Source organism: Triturus cristatus, chromosome 7, assembly GCF_964204655.1.
Source record: "Triturus cristatus chromosome 7, aTriCri1.1, whole genome shotgun sequence".
NCBI lineage: Eukaryota > Metazoa > Chordata > Amphibia > Caudata > Salamandridae > Triturus > Triturus cristatus.
In genome coordinates, this window is record NC_140590.1 from 1,412,898,987 (window position 1) to 1,412,918,567 (window position 19,581).

Genomic DNA, 19,581 nt, shown 5'->3' on the forward strand with positions numbered 1-19,581 from the left:
AGTTTGTTTTTAGTTATTGTAAAAGATTTCTCAGACCCAGCTGCTTGCCATAGAAGTAAGGCTCCCTTGCCCAAATGGTGCAAAGATTTGGCTTCTTTTCACAACAGAACACAGGAGATCCAGAATAGTCTAAGAACACATATGCCATTGAATGCTGAGGCTCTTAGATCTACTCATTCCCTTAATGCGGGTTCCTGTTTGATGACTGATTTTAATTAGATTTCTTTTGAAGACCCAGAAGTGCTATTCTTAATCTTAGATCTGGCTCACCAGTCAATCCTTGTCTTCCTTTCCTCTTGGCTTTGGGAGTGGACGTTATTAATCCTACTATGAACACCCATCTAAATAAGTCCCTGAACACAGCTACAGTTCCGTCTGTCTGGAAGCAGGTGAAAATCTGACCACTTTAAAAAAAAGCTAAGTGCAGATCCTGACATTCCAGGCAACTACAGGCCTATTTCTCTTTTGCCTGTGCCATCTAAGTTGCTAGAAAAGTTTGTGAATGACCAACTCTCTAAGCATATTGAGGCTAATTATTTATTACCACTAGTCCGTCTGGCTTCCGACCAAGGTTCAGCATTGAGACAGCCCTCCTGGAGGTCTCTGAACTGATCAAAGGTACTGTTGATGCTGGCAGTAGGGTTGTCCTGGTACTGCGAGACCTGTCTGCAGCATTCAATACGGTCCCACATGCCAGGCTGCTCGACAGACTTCAGGAGATTGGCATTTGAGACAAGGCTTGGAAGTGATTGAAATCTTTCCTAGAGGACAGGAAGAAGGAGCATTGGCTACGTCCCTTCTCCTCGGGCAGTCAAAATGTCTTGGTCGGGGACCCCAGGGGTCAGCTTGTTTAATATTTATATGACTCTCCATACTGAATTGGTGGAGTCATTTGGGGGCAAAATAATCTCCTGTGCCGATGACACCCAGATTATTTTCACATTTGACAAAGGAGTGCCAGTTGAACAAGATGATATAAAACCATGACTCTCTGCCATTTTCTGTTGAATGAGTTTCTTCCAACTGAAGTGTAATACCGAGAAGATGGGGTGCTCTGTGTCGGGCATAATTTTGACCTCAAGTTGGAAGCACACTGGCCAGCGGGGGCACCGCCACCCAATAGGCATGTGGAAACAGTCAAAAACCTGGGTCTGAAATATAATAATACATTTTCCTTCCATAATCAAACCAATTCTGGGGTTGGCACTGTTTTGGCATACTACGCATGCTCAAGAAATTCCAACACTTTTTTTCGGTTCCAATTCGGATCACGGTGGTCATTGCATTGGTCATGTCCAGGTTGGACTATGCCAGTGCCCTATACTGCGGTCTTCCGTAATATTAGTTGAGGAAATTTCAAGCTGTACACAAATCTGCTCCTAGGCCCGTTCTCAGTTTTCCTAGAAGGGAGCACATTTCTCCCCATCTGCGGAATTTTAACTGGCTTCCTGTGGACAAGTGGATTCTTTTTAAGACCTATCTTCTTTTGCACAGAGCACTTTACCACTCTGGACTAGACACTCTGTCTTCGAGGATTTCCTTCTACAGCCCACTGAGAAAGCTGCACTGCTCCAACATTCTCTTGGCCACAGTTCCGAGAGTACGGCTTGCAATAGTTGGCTGAGGGTCTTTCTCGCTTTTGAGGCCAATGGGCTGGAACAATATTTCTTAAGACCTCAGGTATACTGTGGATGAAAGATTGTTTAGGAAAATGCTTAAAACCTAGCTCTTTGTAGATAGTTCTCTTCTTTATCCTTACTGTTACATTAGCGTCAGGACACTCTTTTGAATAGCTGCGTGCTTTATAAATCCCAGATAACATAACATAACATTAGGATATGTAGTGCCCACAGCTGGAGAATTGTTGGACTCAGAAGCAGCTGCTGCACGTAACAGAAGTTGCACCTCTGCAAAGTGTCCACTTTCACCATGAATGCAGGTTGGCATATGTAGCACTGTCAGGAATTCAGGGCAGAATGTTTCAGGGCTGTCATGGGGTACTTGGCCCCAACTGTAATAACTGGGATGCTTTGCCACTGGTGTCCTGAGGCCCCCGTACCGCCGAGCCCTTAAACGGGAACCAAGTGCCACCTTTTAGCACTTAACTCTCATTGTAACAAGGAAGAGTAGTCCAAGACTTACTCAGAGCTGAGGCCTAGAGTTTTTGCATTCAGTAAACTAATGAACAAAGGTCAGGAACATTTCTTATAAAATGAATTGATACTTTATAGCACACACCCATTTCTAAATATTATGCACAACCTAAAAAATATATAGAGAAGGGCTGGTGGAAATGGGTATGGTGGTACCCTTTAAAGGGTCTCACAACCAACAGGAGATGCACACTAAAGAAGGGTCACACAGAAAAGTTAGCCCGATAAATGACCCCTGCTCCTCCTGCGCTAGATGCACCACTGAGGCCATCATTATGAGTGGCCTTGTAAATGGGTCGGATTTACCCCCACCCCCGGAATTACTGATACTCGGGATACCGGTAACTCTAGGGAAAATTCAACTTATTACAAGATGGACCATGAGGGGGTCACTAAGAAATGAGAAATTACTGGGGGAATTGTTATTGTGGATCCGACTCCCCCAGTAATTCCTCATTTTGGCCTGGATTTTTATCCAGAGATTTGTGGCTGCTAAGAAATCTCTTTTTGAAAGTTAAGAGTTCTGCGGTGTTTCAGAGGGTCTCAGCAGTCTGATCTTCATAGGAATTAAGAGGCCACATGTAATGAACGTCTAACAGTCTGTGCACTTGTGGACTTAGGGACAGATTTTCAAAGCTTTTGCATTTGTGCTCACATGGTGCAAAAAGCTCGCTTACATTTTAAAATAGGCACAAGTCAGTATTTGAGCTAGATTTCAATGTTAGCATTTTAGCATCTGCCTGCGCCAAAGTAGGATTTATGTATGCATAGTGGGTATGTCAGGGTGTTACCCATGCAAAAAGCTCCAAAAACCTGCTGCACAAGTACTTACAAGAGTAACGTAAAGTGACGTGAAGCAGTGTAAAACAGATTAGCGTAGTAAAAATAGCGCAGGTACAAAACAGGGGCAAAAACAGTGGAGCAATTCACTGGAACATTCACCAGCAGAAGCATAACATATATCTACAGTCTGTGGCAAAAATTGGAGATTGTAATTGTCTGACACCATCAGCCAATAGTTGCCTTGGCAAAAAAGAAAACACAGAGGAAGGAAAGAATCTACAAGCAGAGAATATCACTTATCAACATAAATGAAGAGGTAATAAAAACATTTAGGCTCACCAGGAACATGCTAATCACTCTCTTACATCGAATTGGACCATCCTTTGAGAAAAAAAACATTAATATCACATGCCATACCTCGAAATGTGAAAGTACTGGCAGTACTACACCTGCTTGTTCCTGGATTCTTTCAGAATACATGTGCTACATTGGCTGGTGTGTCCCAGGGTGCTCTTTCTTCATTTCTACCAAATGTGTTGGAAGGTATAATTAAACTAAAACCACAGCACCTAAGATTTCCTAATTCGGAACAGGATCAGAGACAAGTAAAGCAAGGATGTAACAAAATTGCCCAATTCCCACATGTTCTTGGTGCAATTGCCTGCATGCATGTCAACTTGCTTCCACCTGCAGAAACACCCCACATGTATAGGAATAGGAAGCATACATTTTCAATCAATGTTCAAGCGGTATGTGGTGACAAATACTGCTTCACCAATGTTGTTGCAAAATAACCGGGGAGTGCCCACGATGTGTACATATTCCGACATAGTATCATCAACCAACATTTTGAAAGTGCAATGTATGGAGGTGGCTTATTGATTGGTAAGTACATTTTTACCATACAAAAAGGATACATATATCAAACTATAAATAATATATAGTAACATAATTATAGATATTTTTTCACATGGACTTTACATGCAACACTTGTAAATTTTGTATTTGTAAAGCGCAAACTAATCACCCCAAAGGGTCTCAAGGTGCTGGGGGCCGTTGGGGAGATTGAGGGAGCTATTGCCCAGAGTCACATGATGCTGAGCTGATCTGCCTCCGGCGCCGGGGATTGAAATGTGAGCCCACGCTCCAGGGTCAGCCGCCCTGCCTGCTGAGCCACACCTCTCCTAAATTTTGTATTCATTCATTGTGTAGTGTAGTTCCTATTTTCCTTAAAGGCTCTGCGCATTGGAATAATGTACACTATAGAATTTGCAGAGGACTAAGGTCAGTATGCCCCTATTGTGTACATTAAACTTAATTACTTGAGTGTGCCAGCTAACTCAGAGGTCACTAGAAACTTCTTGAATAAACAAGAAGGGATTAGTTTCTGACAACCACATAAACATGACAACATTGTTTCCCTTAGAATCAGAACGCGTCTCAGAATCGTGGAAACAATAGATAACAGTTTCACTCAGTCAATCATGCATGCTTAGTTTCTCCACAGTTACACAGAAATAGATAGACGGGCGTTTCAATAAAAGGGTTTATTGAACAGTCTTGTTTCTCGTGTAAGAGATATGAGCTGTTACAATCATTAGACAGTAAGCAAGATATAATACGCACAGCGTAAGCAGGAAGAAGAAATAATACTGCAATAGCATTGTCTTTTAGCTATAACATTTATTCATATATACATACATAAATAACACAGGCTAAAAAGTGAATACTCGTCTGATGCTTCTAAAGTAGTCCTACCCCAGTGTACCTAACCTAAGTTTTAGTGCAAGGTAAATGTAGGTGCTGTTTTCTATAGTATGGTATATACTAAGTTTAGTATGCCAAGAGTCCCCCTAGGTTCTAGTCGTCTCCATACCTTTAGAATGAGCGAGGTGTCTCAAACTCTAACACCCCACGAAGGGAGTCAGAACAATGGAAGCTGGATTCTCTGCGAGCAGGGATGACAGCGTCTGGTCAGTGCGTCAGGCCTGGATATGGTCTGTTCCGAACTTGCCGTGGCGAACCGTGCAGTCAAGTCGTGCTGAGTCGTGCCATCGTTTGCCATTGTAAGGGAAGGCATATTTATACCTGGAAGGCACTTAGGAATGCTAGCATTGACGTAAAGTCGGGCAGAGGAAGACGTCATGGATGAACCCCTAAGGAATAGTAGTTCATGCATAATATATGAGTTCTTGGGGTAATCAATAATCCTAGCTAAGGAAAGTCCCGTTCGGCTTAAGGGTCTGGTTTCTAAGAACTCGTTGTGAAGTGGGATGGACGGATGTAGGTGACCCTGCCTGTATTTGGTTAGCATGGCTAATGCCTAACTAAGGACTGGGATTCTATGCCTAAATAAGGGCAATGTGAATTGTGCCTATATAAGGAAATGATTCGGAGAAACCTATATACGGGTATCTAAATCGAAACACAACAATTGTAGGTGACATGAGATATGCTCTCCGACCCTGGTTATTGACTACATTTTCTAATCCAAAAACACCAGCAGAAGAAGCATACAATAATACTCATCGTAGGACATGCAGCATAGTTGAGTGTGCCTTTGGCATATTGAAATCCAGATTTAGATGTCTTGATTTGTCTGCAGGAAGTTTGTTGTATAAACCCCAAATTGTGTGGAAGATCATTGTTGTGTGATGTATACTGCATAACATTGCTGTGAAGGGGGTCACTTGAAATAGAAGAAAACATATGTAACCAAGATGATGTTGATGTCATGACTCCTCATGGACATAGTGAATCAGAATCTGTAGAAGGTGCCAGGTGTAGGAAAGATATTGTAATATTTTTTTTAACAGGTAAATAATCTTAATTAACTCATGTGTGCTTTTGTGTGTTAATATAGTTTCATGTTTGAAACAAGTATGTTCACAACAGTCAATCTCAGTAAAGCAATATATCATATCATTGGATGACTTAATGATACTCAATTAAAATGGCAGCCTATGTTCTGTCACATGATGATCGGGTGATGAAAGGAATAACAAATGAAGAAGGAAAAGTGCACAGAAATGTAATTACTTTGAAAATTAAAAAGTAATCGATGTCAGCATATAGTGACATAAATGAAAATTAGATAAAAATGCCATTTATAGTGGTAAAATGTAGATTTCACATGTTGAAGCAATCAGGCTACTCCATAATATAATTAAAATCAATCATTACAACACAATGTGTGTATGTGTCATTATTATATAACATTGATAATGCACGGCATGGTAATTAGCAAACTAATTTTTGCTTAATGTCTCACTAATTGATTCAAATTTCTTAATTGCCATTCCACCTGTTGACATACAGACAGTTGTTCTTGAAGGTCTCCAATTGTTTCACATCACAAACACTCTGAGGGAATATGATGTAGAGTCTGCCATGTGCAAATGTAGATCATACATGGCTTATTCACTGCTTTATTGTAACTTCACTATTTTCCGTAGTGATGTCTAGCTGTTCACCATTAAACGTGTGTCATACACATGTAATATCAATTCAAACAGTTTTATATGTAGGTCAAAATAATTCTGTATGCTCACATCATGCCTGTCTGTTTATGGTGAAGACATCTATTTTCAAAGTAGGACATGTAATAAATGATGGAATACAATCAATTAATTCAAACTTGTCTGGGAATTATAGGTCTAAGCACAATTTCCTTTAGAATTGTGTGTGTGCAAATGACCACTGTAGCCCAATGTACTACCAAGATAGCATTGTAAAGTGAGTGTAGGGGGAAGTGTATACATTGGTACCTTCTAATATTCCTGTACATTAATTCCATGTGTCACCACGGGAGGTATAAAAAAATTACTGATCCTGGCAACTGGCAAATGTGGAGGTGAAATAGCTGCAGACAATCATACCACAGGAGAAGTGGTTCCTGGGCACAGAATTCATATATCAATCATTTAGCAAGAAACACAAACAGTACAATCCTTGCAATGTCTCAAGTGTCACCATATACGCATGGTCTCCGTAGCATGAAAAACTTAAATATTTGAGGATCTCTAGAACGTCTTAAAGGGATGAGGTGTACCATTGCATGTCAGCATTGTGATGGTTAACTGAAGTTGATTGGCATCACAACATTTTGTAAGGAGGATGAAAGTGTTAGCATAAGCAAAATGTCTGTAAATAAGGTGGTATGTGGCGGTTCACTACAGAGTAGCTAAAGAACACTCACACAATAAGCGGAGGTGACGTTGAGGAAAACCAAATAGAGTGTAACAATCCCCTCCTGATAGCTGTGAAGTTGCTCAAAGTACACATATAGAATATATGTGAGTATCAACTACAGGTCCAACTGAGCAAGTGCAACAGTAGTGGATAAAATAATAATAATTTGTCTTCGGATGACAAATACAAACAGATATAAATAAATAATCACGTCAGCTCAGTGACCACTAACAAGGCTGACACATGCTCAATAAATCCCTTACTATTTGCAAAACCAACATGTTAATGCAAAAAACACAAAGCTAACATGATTAGGCCACATATGTTGTCTTACAGAGTGATCCTGCTGCATGCTCCCCCCAAAAACGCATGTAATTTGTATGAATGTTGCATACAATTACAGACAAATCATGTCTGCCTGCCCATAGAATATCTGCCACCTCTGGAGGAAGGTGGAAGATGGCCATATCATGCAAATGAAGGTCAGATGCTCCAGGCTATATGCTGAAGGTTATGATTGCAGCATAACATGCTCTCTGTGCCGCAGTTTGTGCTTACATGGGTGACTATGGGATGTTTCTTTGCAATCATCTTCTGAACTCGTAGCAGGGGAGGTTAATGTGGGAAGGGTTACAGGATGTATGCTTTTGGAATTAGGTGGAAAGTTCCCCCATCAATATGGCCTTTCTACTATCAAAATCACATCAATGCAGACAGTGGGTATGGTATTTTGTCCGAAAAGTGTAAACACAAATATCATGGGACAGAATATTATGGCAACATTATTGAGGACAAAATTGTTGTGAATGTAAGTATTTATAGGTAAATAAACTGTCAATACATATTACTCCACATATATGTTCGTTGATGATATATATATCATCAATGTATGTAGATGTGGATTTAAGAATAGTACATAATTACCAAATTGCACCTACCTTCTCCATAGGTTGGTCCTTATTTATATTTTATGGGAAAATCGTTCAAATGATCTTTGTGTGTATGATAATCTGGCAGCGATCCATTTGCACAGTAGTTGTTGTTAAATCTATTTTCCTACGGTCCTACTCATTTGCTGAGAGTATGTGCATGTGCAAATGCCACTTGTGATCTTCTAGGCATTGCCCCATTAATTACCCACCATTCCATTCAAAAGGAATGCCATGCCATGCACCAGAAAGTCTTTCTCCCTAAAAGTGCAGGACTTTACACATGTTCAGTGGCTTCTGCATCAGGGTCTATGTGTCAACAGTACTCTGCTTGTTTCAAAACAAAGTGTCACTGTGCACCAGGCTTTCTTTCATGGACAGCCCAAGCAAATTACAATGGCTAGTGGATGTTTCCCAGCTGTAGTGTGTGTGTCATGGAGCAGGGCCTCTGCTGGAGAGCGGAGGGGTCAGATTCGCTTCTCTCCAAGAAGGCCCCAAAAACCATAAGTGAGGACAACTCAACATTTATGAAGCACACATCAGCAGGTGTTATCACACTTATTTATAAGTCCTCTGATAATTTAATTATAACACAATCTCTTGGTCTAATTCAAATCTTAAATCTTTATTCAAGGTGTATGTAAAAAATGTTGCATCATAATATCTATGATGTAAGTTTTGAAACACTGATGGCCACATGTTGAAACCATATAACATCAAATAACAACATTGTTTTACAAAGATATAAACTTTCCCAAATAGTAATACAGATCAAAACATGCTGTTTGGTAGAACAAAACACCACTAACTTTAAAAAGTTTCCTTTTGGGTAGTTCTCTGATGTCCCTTCTAAGGAGTCTTATTTCTCTAAGTATCTTCAGCAGGATTATTCATTGATCAATTGCTGTTGATTAATCCCCTCCAGATGTCATGGTATGTGTGTCAACCATATTGTATCATTTGTTGCAATTTGCGCTAGCTTTAGGCACTCCTTCCTTATTTCCTCCATATTGTTGTGAGCTCCCACTGTTTTCTACACTCTCTTCTCCTTGTTGTTTCTGTATTTGTCCCTGATAGTGATCCTCTACCATCCTAGGGAAATACTTGCACACATCCTGCATGTGCTTCCTTTTGTTCAACTTTCTAACTGCAGCAGAATCCATGTTGGCTTGAGGTAACATATAAACAGTACGGTTACTACCATGATTTATACAATACTGAAAAAAATAATGTATATAAACTTGTTGGTACATACTGAAATGTCACACAAATTACCATTTATGTTGACACAGCTGAGCAACAGCCAGGTAGTTCAGGTAGCCAGGTAGTTCAACCTAACCTATACTCTCAAAGTAGTATAGTGGATTTGAAAATACTGCTCTTTCAAGATATATGTCAATATAACTCTGCAGCTATCAACACACACCTATATGCAACTGGGTGCAATCTGACATACATTGCAGGTTAGGAATAATGAGCAATATTCAAATATGTAATTTTACTACACACAACGTCTGGGGTGGAAATAGCCTCCGGAAGATGATAAATGTGCTACCCAGCCTGAGTGTGCAAATGAACTGATGTCTCAACCCTACTACAGATTTATCAGCCTAAGACAAACCATGATCATGTGTGTGGCTCGTGACATGTGCATGTCTCACATATGTCAGTTAAATTGGAATGGTGGGAGTGCAAGAGAGCTACCCTCATAGCGGACGAAGAGTACTATCTTCACCAAAAGTGCAGCTTCACTGAGCCAGTGGACCAGACATACCATGTAGTGCTCATTATAAGTTATCAGGTCCAGCTTAACCATTGTCAAGATAGTAAGACTTACAGGCAGAATTAATGTACAGTACTGTTGCTGTGTGATTAACCCACCCTTGGACTACATTGGTCTGATGTGAAGTGAAGTCCATCTCCAAATGGGAGCCTGTTCCCTGGATGTATGTGTGCTTGTGATGAGAACATACATATCAGACGGTGCTAACCATTAGGAATTCACATGCCTGCAAATGGAATCCAAAAAGGGAATTCTAAGGGTGCAGATCTGGTTACTTGACAAGCAGACAGATCGGCTGTGGGAGGAGGTGAATGACTACAGTGCATACCCTCTGAGCAGGATTGTTGGCCACATACTTTAAAGTTCCCCTGCTGAGTAAGGATACATGATCCATGAAAAGCATGAACACATGTTGAGGAGCCTGGAGCAGGAGGGCCTGCCTCCTTGTCAAGACCAGTGTGCCCTTTGAGTAAGAGGAGATGGTTGGAGAGAGCATAGTCCACTTCAGATTTATGTTAAGTGAACTCCTGTTTGCAGGTGTTAGGAGATAGATACCACTCAATTGGCGTGTTGGGCATGTGTAGGGCAAAGCTGACAATTCACATATGCCACAAGAGATGTGAACAGTGAGCTGTAAGAATACTGCCATGAGGTAATGTCCAGCTTCCTGTAAGTGAGCCTGAACAAGATATGTATGGACACCAACCCATGAAGGACCGCAGTGTGTCAATCTTGGCCAAGGACATATACCGTGGGGATTACGTGAGTCTGTATGTGCATGGAATTGTTGTTTATATTTCACTGAATATACACCGGTGGTAACATGATATGTTGATGAATTTTAAACACTTTTGGGGGTTCATCAGGACCAGTAAGACATTTGGCCTCAATGGAGTTGTAATGGACAGAGTGCAGCTGGTGTGTGATCCAGCACACCTGGTTGGAACAAAGGCCTTCCTGCATGGTCATCAGATTTTGCCTTCCTCCTCCTACTTGTCACACTTAATGTGTGCATTGCATCATGACTCTGTGCACTATTCCACTCCTAACCAGTGCTAAAGTGCACGTACCCTCTTCTTTAAACCTTAGTGTGCCAACCTGCCTATCAGTAGGTAGGCATCTGCCTGGGTTGAATGTCTAGTCTGCTCAACAGAAGAACACCGTCCAAGTAGCCCTGGACTGCATCATTTCTAGAGATAGATAGATAGATAGATAGATAGATAGATAGATAGATAGATAGATAGATAGATAGATAGATAGATAGATAGATAGATAGATAGATAGATAGATAGATAGATAGATAGATAGATAGATAGATAGATAGATAGATAGATAGATAGATAGATAGATAGATAGATAGATAGATAGATAGATAGATAGATAGATAGATGGATAGATAGATAGATAGTTAGAGAGAGACAGATAAATGTTTGTAAACTTACATTGGTCCTCACTTTTACATTTAAACTCCATGGGATCAATGGGATCAGGTCCACCTGAAAGTACACATATACTTACATCAGCGCACTTGTGAATGAAAGTAAAAATATGTATCAATAAAAGGAGATTTACTTCCTCGTCATACAAAAATAAGACTTGCCTAATACATTGAACTCATAACAATTAATATGTGCACAAAGCCCTATCACTCAACTTTATTGTGCATATATATGTACAAGTGTATAACAAAACATGCTGTGACATATAATGTTCCAAATAAAGAAGTATTTTATCACCTAAACATTCTTGGCATTTAAGTTAGGACACATGATTGAGCATTACTCTATTTGTTAGACCTGACACCTTGGCGTGGGTCTCCCTTCCATTTTTGCTGTTGCCTCATGTGTTTTTGCTGGTGTTAGATGCTCAGGGCACTGTGCCACTACTGTCCAGTGCCACAGTGCAAGTGCTCCCTATTGTAAAGTGATGTATGAATTAGTGATTCCATGATTGGTTGGTTTGGTTTACCTGTCAGACCCTAGTACAGTGCACCAGGTAATCCAAATACTGCTGGTGGGCCTGCAGCACTGGTTGTGCCACCCACAGAAGCAGCCTGTAAAAGTGTGTCTAAGGTCTGCCATGGCAGAGCCTGCGTGCAGTCTGGTACTGTCATACTGACTGGGCAAGTGCACCCACTCGCCAGTCCCAAAACCTTCCCTTTTCTTCATATCAGACACCCCTATGGTAGGCTCAAGGGCAGGGTGCATTGTAAGTATAAGGTAGGACATGCCCTGGTGTGTGTGGCATGTTCTAATAGGGAATTACAGCCATTTTCATTTTTCACTATTGCAAGGCTAGCAGTTCTCCATAGGCCAGAATGGGCAGTTTGATTAATACATTTTATAATCCTAACTGACTCAGGGAACATGGTAGAAATTCGAATTTAGTATGCCTGAACTCAGAATGATAAAATACATCTTTTAGTGAAGTTGGTTTTAACATTCTGTGTTTGAAAATGCCACTTTTAGAAAGTAGACATTTTCTTGTCTAACCATTCAAACCTGCTTCTGCTAGGCTGTGTATTCCTTGTCTGGGGTTTGAGTGACAGGGGCTGGGGAATTCCAGGGGGCTGGGGAATTCCCGGAGACAGGGTGAGTCAGCACAGGGCTGAATAGAGAGATCTCCATGTAGATGGGTCGGAAGAGTTGCACCTGGGACCTGAATAGTGCTGTGCTTTCCCTCCACAATGCTGGCTTCACCTCCTGTGGTGCGTCTGATGTCTCTGCCCTGCACTCTGAAAGGAAAGAAGGAGTCATGTAAACAAAGTGCTCCAGGACTGGCCAGAACTGGTTTGGACTAGGCAAAGGCCTCTCTGCCTTCAGAGAACAAAGAGAATCTTAGTATAAATTTTGGGACCCAAACCCAAGAACTATAGATCACTTTGGGAAACAAGAAGAAACCTCTGCTGAGGAGAGGAACCAGTAAGAAACTGAGGAGAGACTATCCCTGAAACTGGGAGATTGGCCTGCAGGGGTTTCCTACTGCCAAAGAGAGGAGAAAGGAACTTTGTGTGTACTTTTGCTCAACTTGTGAAAAATCTCCAAGGGCTTGGAAAAGAGCTTGCCTCCTGCTGAAGTCTCAGGGACAACAGACTTCAACCACCAGCTCCCCAGAGGTCTTTAGAAGTGCCTGCTGCTGTTTTTGGGCCTTCTGAGGGACTGTGTGTCGCAAGGAGCTGAAAGTGTGACTCACGGAGAAGAAGCATGTCGCCGTCGCAGCCGCTGCCGTCGCATCACTGAACAAGGGTGTCGCCGCTGTAGCTGTTGCATTGCCACATCACGAGAAGTGCCCCACAACACCGAAGAAGCGTGTCGCCGTCACAGCCATCATAGCTGTCGCATTGCACCGCATCAAGAGAAGAGTCTCACATCGAGGAAGAAGCATGTCCCCGTCGCAGCCTCTGCAATCGCATCTTGGATGACGCCTCTGTAGCTGTTGCATTGCACCGCATCGAGAAAAGCGCCTCGCATCCACGGAGAAGCGTGCTGCCGTCGCATCACTGAACAAGGGTGTCGCCGCTGTAACTGCTGCATCGAGCGGAAGCATCTCGCATTGCTGGAGAAGAGTGTCGTTGCCAAAGCCGCTGTCGTCGCATCACTGGACAAGTGTGCCGCCGCTGTAGCTGACGCATCGAGCCGAGATCTCTCGCAACATCGGAGAAGCGAGCCACATCAGGAAGATCTTCACGTCTTTATTTCTTTGCACCAAACCTTCATCGCATCAACATCGTTGCAACACTTTCGTTGCCCTTCATGTCGCATCTACAGGTACATTGACTTAAAGTGTCGCATTTAAGAACTAAAGAGAACTAAGCTAAAACTACCATTTAAAGTAACAGTATTGTGGATTTTTGCCGGTTATGGTCTTGTGGTAAATCTATATAAAGAATACTTATTTTTTATATAAAACTTGTGTGGTGTCCATCTGTACTGTTGTCACTTGATTACTGTATGTGTTCACAAATGCTTTACACACTGCCTCTGAGATAACCCTGTCTGCTCGTGCCAAGTTACCAAGGGGGTGAGCAGGGGTTATTTTAGGAGTGTACCCCTTTACCCTGACTAGAGGCGAGGGTCCCTATTTGTCACAAGTGCATACCTGTGCCAACTAGAGACCCCCAAGTCTAACATTGGTGGTCAGCGGTGAGGATTTTGGACTTGCATTTGTGACTCATGTACAGTGATTGGTGAACACTACTAGTGAGTGCAGACCAAAACACAACCACATACTTTTGGTAGATTTCTTTTTGGGACTTTCTATTTTTGCCAAGTTTAACCATCATGGAGGAAACAGCATCCATAGCATCTCTTGATCTTGAATGGGAGGAAGAGAAACTGGGAAGCTACAAAGCAAGGGAGATGAAGTACTTCTGCAAGAAATTCAACGTTTCCACTGCTGGGTGCAAAAATAAGCCAGAGCTCTACAAGGCGCTGAGGGCCTGGGTAGAATCAAGAAATGCCCTTGATAATGAGAATGCAGAGGAGCAGCTGTACGGGCCAGTGGGCCCCGGGGAAGGAAAGCAGTCTCCCCAGCAAGTAGCAGTGTTTCTTCCAGAGGCCTGTCTCCAGAGGAGTTGGAGGACAGAGAGAGATGTAAGGTGCATGAGATGGAGCTTACCAAGCTCAAGTTAAATGGGCGGTTAGAATTTGAAATGCAAACTAGAAAACTAGCCCTAGAAGAGAAGAAAATGCAGTTTGAACATGAAAAGGTTTTGAGGGAGTTGGAGTTGAAGGCCAAGAGCTTAGATATTGCTCCCTCTGGTGGCAGCACACCGTCATTGCCTGTTAAATGTAGAGTGTATATTCCTAAGGATGTGGTGAAAGAAATTTTTTAAAATGATGATATTGGGCAGTGGTTCAAGGCCTATGAGGTAGCCATGTCTTCCCACCGGGTCCCTGAGAAGGATTGGAGAGCGGGGTTGTGGGGACGGTTCCTTAGTGAGGGGCGGGACACACTGTTAGATTTGCCTGCTGATGTCTAATATTCTTATCCCCCACATGAAAGATGCATTAATGTCCAGGTATGGGTTAACTCCTGAGTTGTACAGACAGAGGTTCAGGAGTTGCAAGAAGATAGAGAACAGTACCTGGGTGGAATATGCCACTTTTTTCTGCAGAGCATTGGATGGTTGGGTGAAGGGTAGCAAAGTTGATGATTTCCAGGGACTTCTTGATTTGATTGCATGGGAGCACTTGTCAAGTAACTGTTTTCCTGAGCTACGCCAGCACCTAATTGATAGTAGGCTGACTAATCCTAGGAAGCCTGCTGAGGAGGCTGACCGCTGGGTCAGTACCAGGGTCCACAAGCGTCACGTGGGAGACTCAGCCAAGAGTGGGCAGGGTCCCCAGCAGAAGAGTGGGGGGACAAGGGTAAACAGAGGGAGTTCTATAGAAGGCCCCAAAGTAGCCCCCAAGGGAACCAAGGGAAAGGTTCTCAGCCTCCCCCCCAGAAACCGTCAGGGGCCGACAGGTCCACCTGTTCAAAGAGGGCCCCCGAAATGCTACAAATGTGGAGACCTGGGTCATTTAGCGAATGATCCCAAGTGTCGCCTGTTTGGAAAACCAGCACCCCCTGGTGCAGCCCCCCGGCAGATGGCTAGTGTAACCCTGGGTGAGGAGATGGGTGCCCAAGGTGGGTGGTGTCCTACAGAGATGTCCCTTGTCTCATTAGGAGATTGTGAGGTGATCCCCAGGAACCAGCTGCCTGATAACACTAAAAAATACAGGCAGTGGGTGACCATCAATGGCCATAAAGTGGAGGCTCTTAGAGATACAGGAGCCAGTGTGACAGCTGTCAAGTGTCACCTGGTTTCTCAAGAGCAGGTTGTCCCTGGTGCATTCTACCCAGTTGTTGCCGCTGACAACGCAGAGAGTCACTGTGAGGTGGCTCAGGTTCCCTTTGAGTGGGGGGGGGGGGTGTCTCTGGTACTCTTCAGGTAGCTGTGAGGCTAGCCATGCCTGTTGACTGTTTGTTAGGGAACGATGTGGAGAGGTCCCCTTGGGTGAAGGTGGAGCGGAGTGCTCATTTAGAAATGTTGGGTTTGCTTGACTGGGCATGTGTGACCACCAAGTCCGTGGCAGCGAGTAAAGGTGCTCAAGAGGACCTGGAGCCTGAAAGGGAGGGTCAGATACCTGCCGTCAAGAGTAGAGGCAGGGGCTGCGGGAAACCGGCCCCCGAAGTTCCCACGGTCCAGGAGGGAGTAGACCCTGAGGGGGATGCCCTGGAGCCTACATGGGAACAGGTAGCCGAACTGGGGGACCTGCCTGAGCTGACCCATTGGCAGCAAGGAGAAGGACCCTCCAGGGAGGAATTCTGCAAGGAGCAGAAAGAATGCCCTTCTCTTGTGGGTCTGCGGCAACAGGCTGCAGACCAGGCAGCAGGTGATCAGTCTGGGTCACATTGGATTTATTGGGACAATTACCTCCTGTATACTGAGCCTAAGGTTGCTGAGCCTGGGTCAGCCCGTGTGCTGGTGGTACCCCAGTGCTTCAGAGCCTTCCTACTGGGGCTGGCTCATGATGCTCCATTGGCAGGACATTTGGGGCAGGACAAGAACTTTGAGAGGCTTGTCACCCACTTTTATTGGCCCCAAATGCGCAGGAGTTCAGACACTCACTGAAGGACATGTCAGACTTGCCAGGCAGGTGGAAAAAGTGAGAGGAAGCGCAAGGCTCCTCTCCAGCCATTCCCTGTGGTCAGCACCCCCTTTGAACGGGTGGGTATTGACATTGTGGGGCCACTGGACCCCAAGACAGCCATGGGCAACATGTTCATCCTCGTCTTGGTGGACCATGCCACCCGGTACCCGGAAGCCATACCTCTGAGGACAGTGACGGCCCCCATGGTGGGACGGGCACTGATGGGAATTTTCTCCAGAGTGGGATTCCCTTGTGAGGTAGTGTCTGACCGAGATACTAACTTCATTTCCAAATATATGAAGTCCCTGGAGTGTGGGGTAACCTACAAGTTTACCACTCCTTACCACCCCCAAGGAAATGGGTTGGTTGAAAGGTTCAACTGAACCCTGAAGGGTATGATTATGGGTCTTGAGGAACCCATGAGGCGTAAGTGGGACGTCCTCTCACCATGCCTACTCTTTGCTTACCGTGAGGTGCCACAGAAATCTCTAGGTTTCAGCACCTTTGAGCTTCTCTATGGACACCCCGTGAGAGGACCTCTGAGTTTGGTTAAAGAAGGCTGGGAGAAATCTCCCAGGAAACCTCCCCAGGATGTATATAGCTACATGCTGGCCTTTAGGAACCAAACTCGGTGTTTCAGGCAACTCGCTGAGGCGAATCTGGAAGCCAGCCAGGAGGAGATGAAGCGGTGGTATGACCAGAATGCCACTCTGGTAGAGCTTCAGCCTGGTCAGAAAGTGTGGGCCATGGCCCCCGTGTAGCCCTATGCGCTCCAGGATAAGTGGACCGGCCCATTTGAGGTTGTGGAGCGCAAAAGTCCGGTTATCTACTTGGTGGACTTGCGGTCTCCCAGTAACCCCTAGAGGGTCCTGCGTGTCAACCGCCTGAAGCCCCACTTGGAGAGGTCCCAAGTGGGCATGCTCTTAGCGACAGGTGGTGGAATGGAGGAGGAGACCGAGCCTCTTCCAGACCTGTCGGCGACAGAGCAAGATGGGTCAGTGGATGGTGTCAACCTCTTTTCCACCCTGACCCCTGAGCAACAGAATGTCTGCCGCCAGTTGCTGGGACAGTTTTCTGATCTGTTCTCCCTGGTTCCCAGCGTCACTGATTGGTGCATCCATGATGTGGACACTGGGGATAGTACACCTGTGAGGCACAAAACCTACAGGGTGACTGACAGGGTGAGAACTTGCATCAAGGAGGAGGTCTCCAAGATGTTTGCGTTAGGGGTGATTGAGTCCTCTAACAGTCCTTGGGCCAGCCCAGTGGTCTTGGTCCCAAAGGCTGCCTCACCGGGTGCCACACCAGAACTCCGGTTCTGTGTGGACTACCGAGGGCTCAATTCCATCACCAGGACTGATGCGCACCCCATCCCCAGAGCTCATGAGCTCATAGATCGGCTAGGGGCTGCATGGTACCTCAGCACGTTTGACTTAACGTCTGGGTACTGGCAGATCGCCTTGACTGATGGGGCAAAGGAGAGGTCAGCATTCTCCACACCAGATGGGCACTACCACTTCCGGGTGATGCCCTTTGGGATGAAGAATGCCCCTGCCACCTTTCAGAGGTTGGTCAACCAGGTGTTGGCTGGACTGGACTCGTTCAGTGCCGCCTACTTGGATGACATCGCAGTGTTCAGCGCCAGTTGGGAAGAACATCTGCGCCACCTCTGGGTAGTGTTTATGGCGCTGCGGAGGGCAGGCCTCACGATCAAGGCGAGTAAGTGCCAGATCGGTCAGGGTTCCATGGTGTACTTGGGACACCAGGTGGGTAGTGGCCAGGTGGCGCCCCTACAGCCCAAGATTGAAACCATCCTGGCTTGGGAGCCGCCCAAAACCCAGACAGAGGTCTTCCTAGGACTCACGGGTTACTACAGGAGGTTTGTCAAGGGGTATGGAAACATTGTTGCACACTTGACAGCACTGACTTCCAGGAAGCAGCATAAGAGAGTGATTTGGACTGACACCTGTCAGAAAGCTTTTGAGGACCTAAATACTGCTATGTGCACAGCGCCCGTGCTCTTGGCACCCAACTTCTCCAGAGAGTTCATAGTCCAAACAGATGCTTCAGAGCATGGTGTGGAAGCTGTTCTGGCAGAGATGAAGGAGGAGGGCCTAGATCAACCCGTAGCCTTCATCAGTAGGAGTTTACTTCCACGGAAACAGAGGTGGAGTGCTATTGAGCGTGAGGCATTTGCTGTGGTCTGGGCACTGAAGAAGCTGAGACCATACCTGTTTGGGACTCACTTCCGGGTTCAGACAGACCACAGGCCCCTCAGATGGTTGATGCAGATGAGGGGTGAGAATCCAAAGCTGTTGAGGTGGTCCATTTCCCTACAGGGGATGGATTTCACAGTGGAACACCGCCCTGGTACAGAACACGCCAACGCTGATTGTCTGTCCAGATTTTTCCTAAACAAAACATGATGTACTGTAAGCAAATCATTAGTACAACACAGTTCCTTTTCATCATCAGACATTACATTAGATGCATCCTTAAGAGAAGACAATTTATTACTGTTGCGTGTTACATTTGTATGGTGACCTAGATTGACATTCATGTTTGCGTTACGTGACTCCTGTGCCACAGCAATGCCCTCCAGGGCAGAAGCTATCTTTTCATGGGAAGCCAATAGTAGAGTATTTTCTCTTGTGATATGTTTGCAATCATCTCTGAGACCAGTAACTGTTTCCAAAATGTTCTTCAATGTGTTTGACTTATCAACAATGTCAATATGTGCAGGATGTGTTTAACTTCTATGTTGGCCTGATGCTTTGGCACCTGAAACGTTTGATTCTTCTTTTATTTCCACAAGATTTTTGAGGTCGTCATGGATGTCCATGAGTGATGTATCCATACCGTTCAGGAATGAGTATTATCCTTCAATTTTGTCTGGAAGTGACATTGATGATTTTAGACACTCTGTTGCCTCCTTCAGATCCACAAGAAATGTACTAAGCCCTTCTTTTACTATGTCAAGGGTTTTTTCCTGTGTTGTGTATGCGGGTTTCAAAGGCTTGAACATCTACATGTACAGTTGATTTCTGCCTTTGTCTTGTTGCAGCAGTTGAAGCGTTGTTGGAAATATCTGACGTGGACTGTGT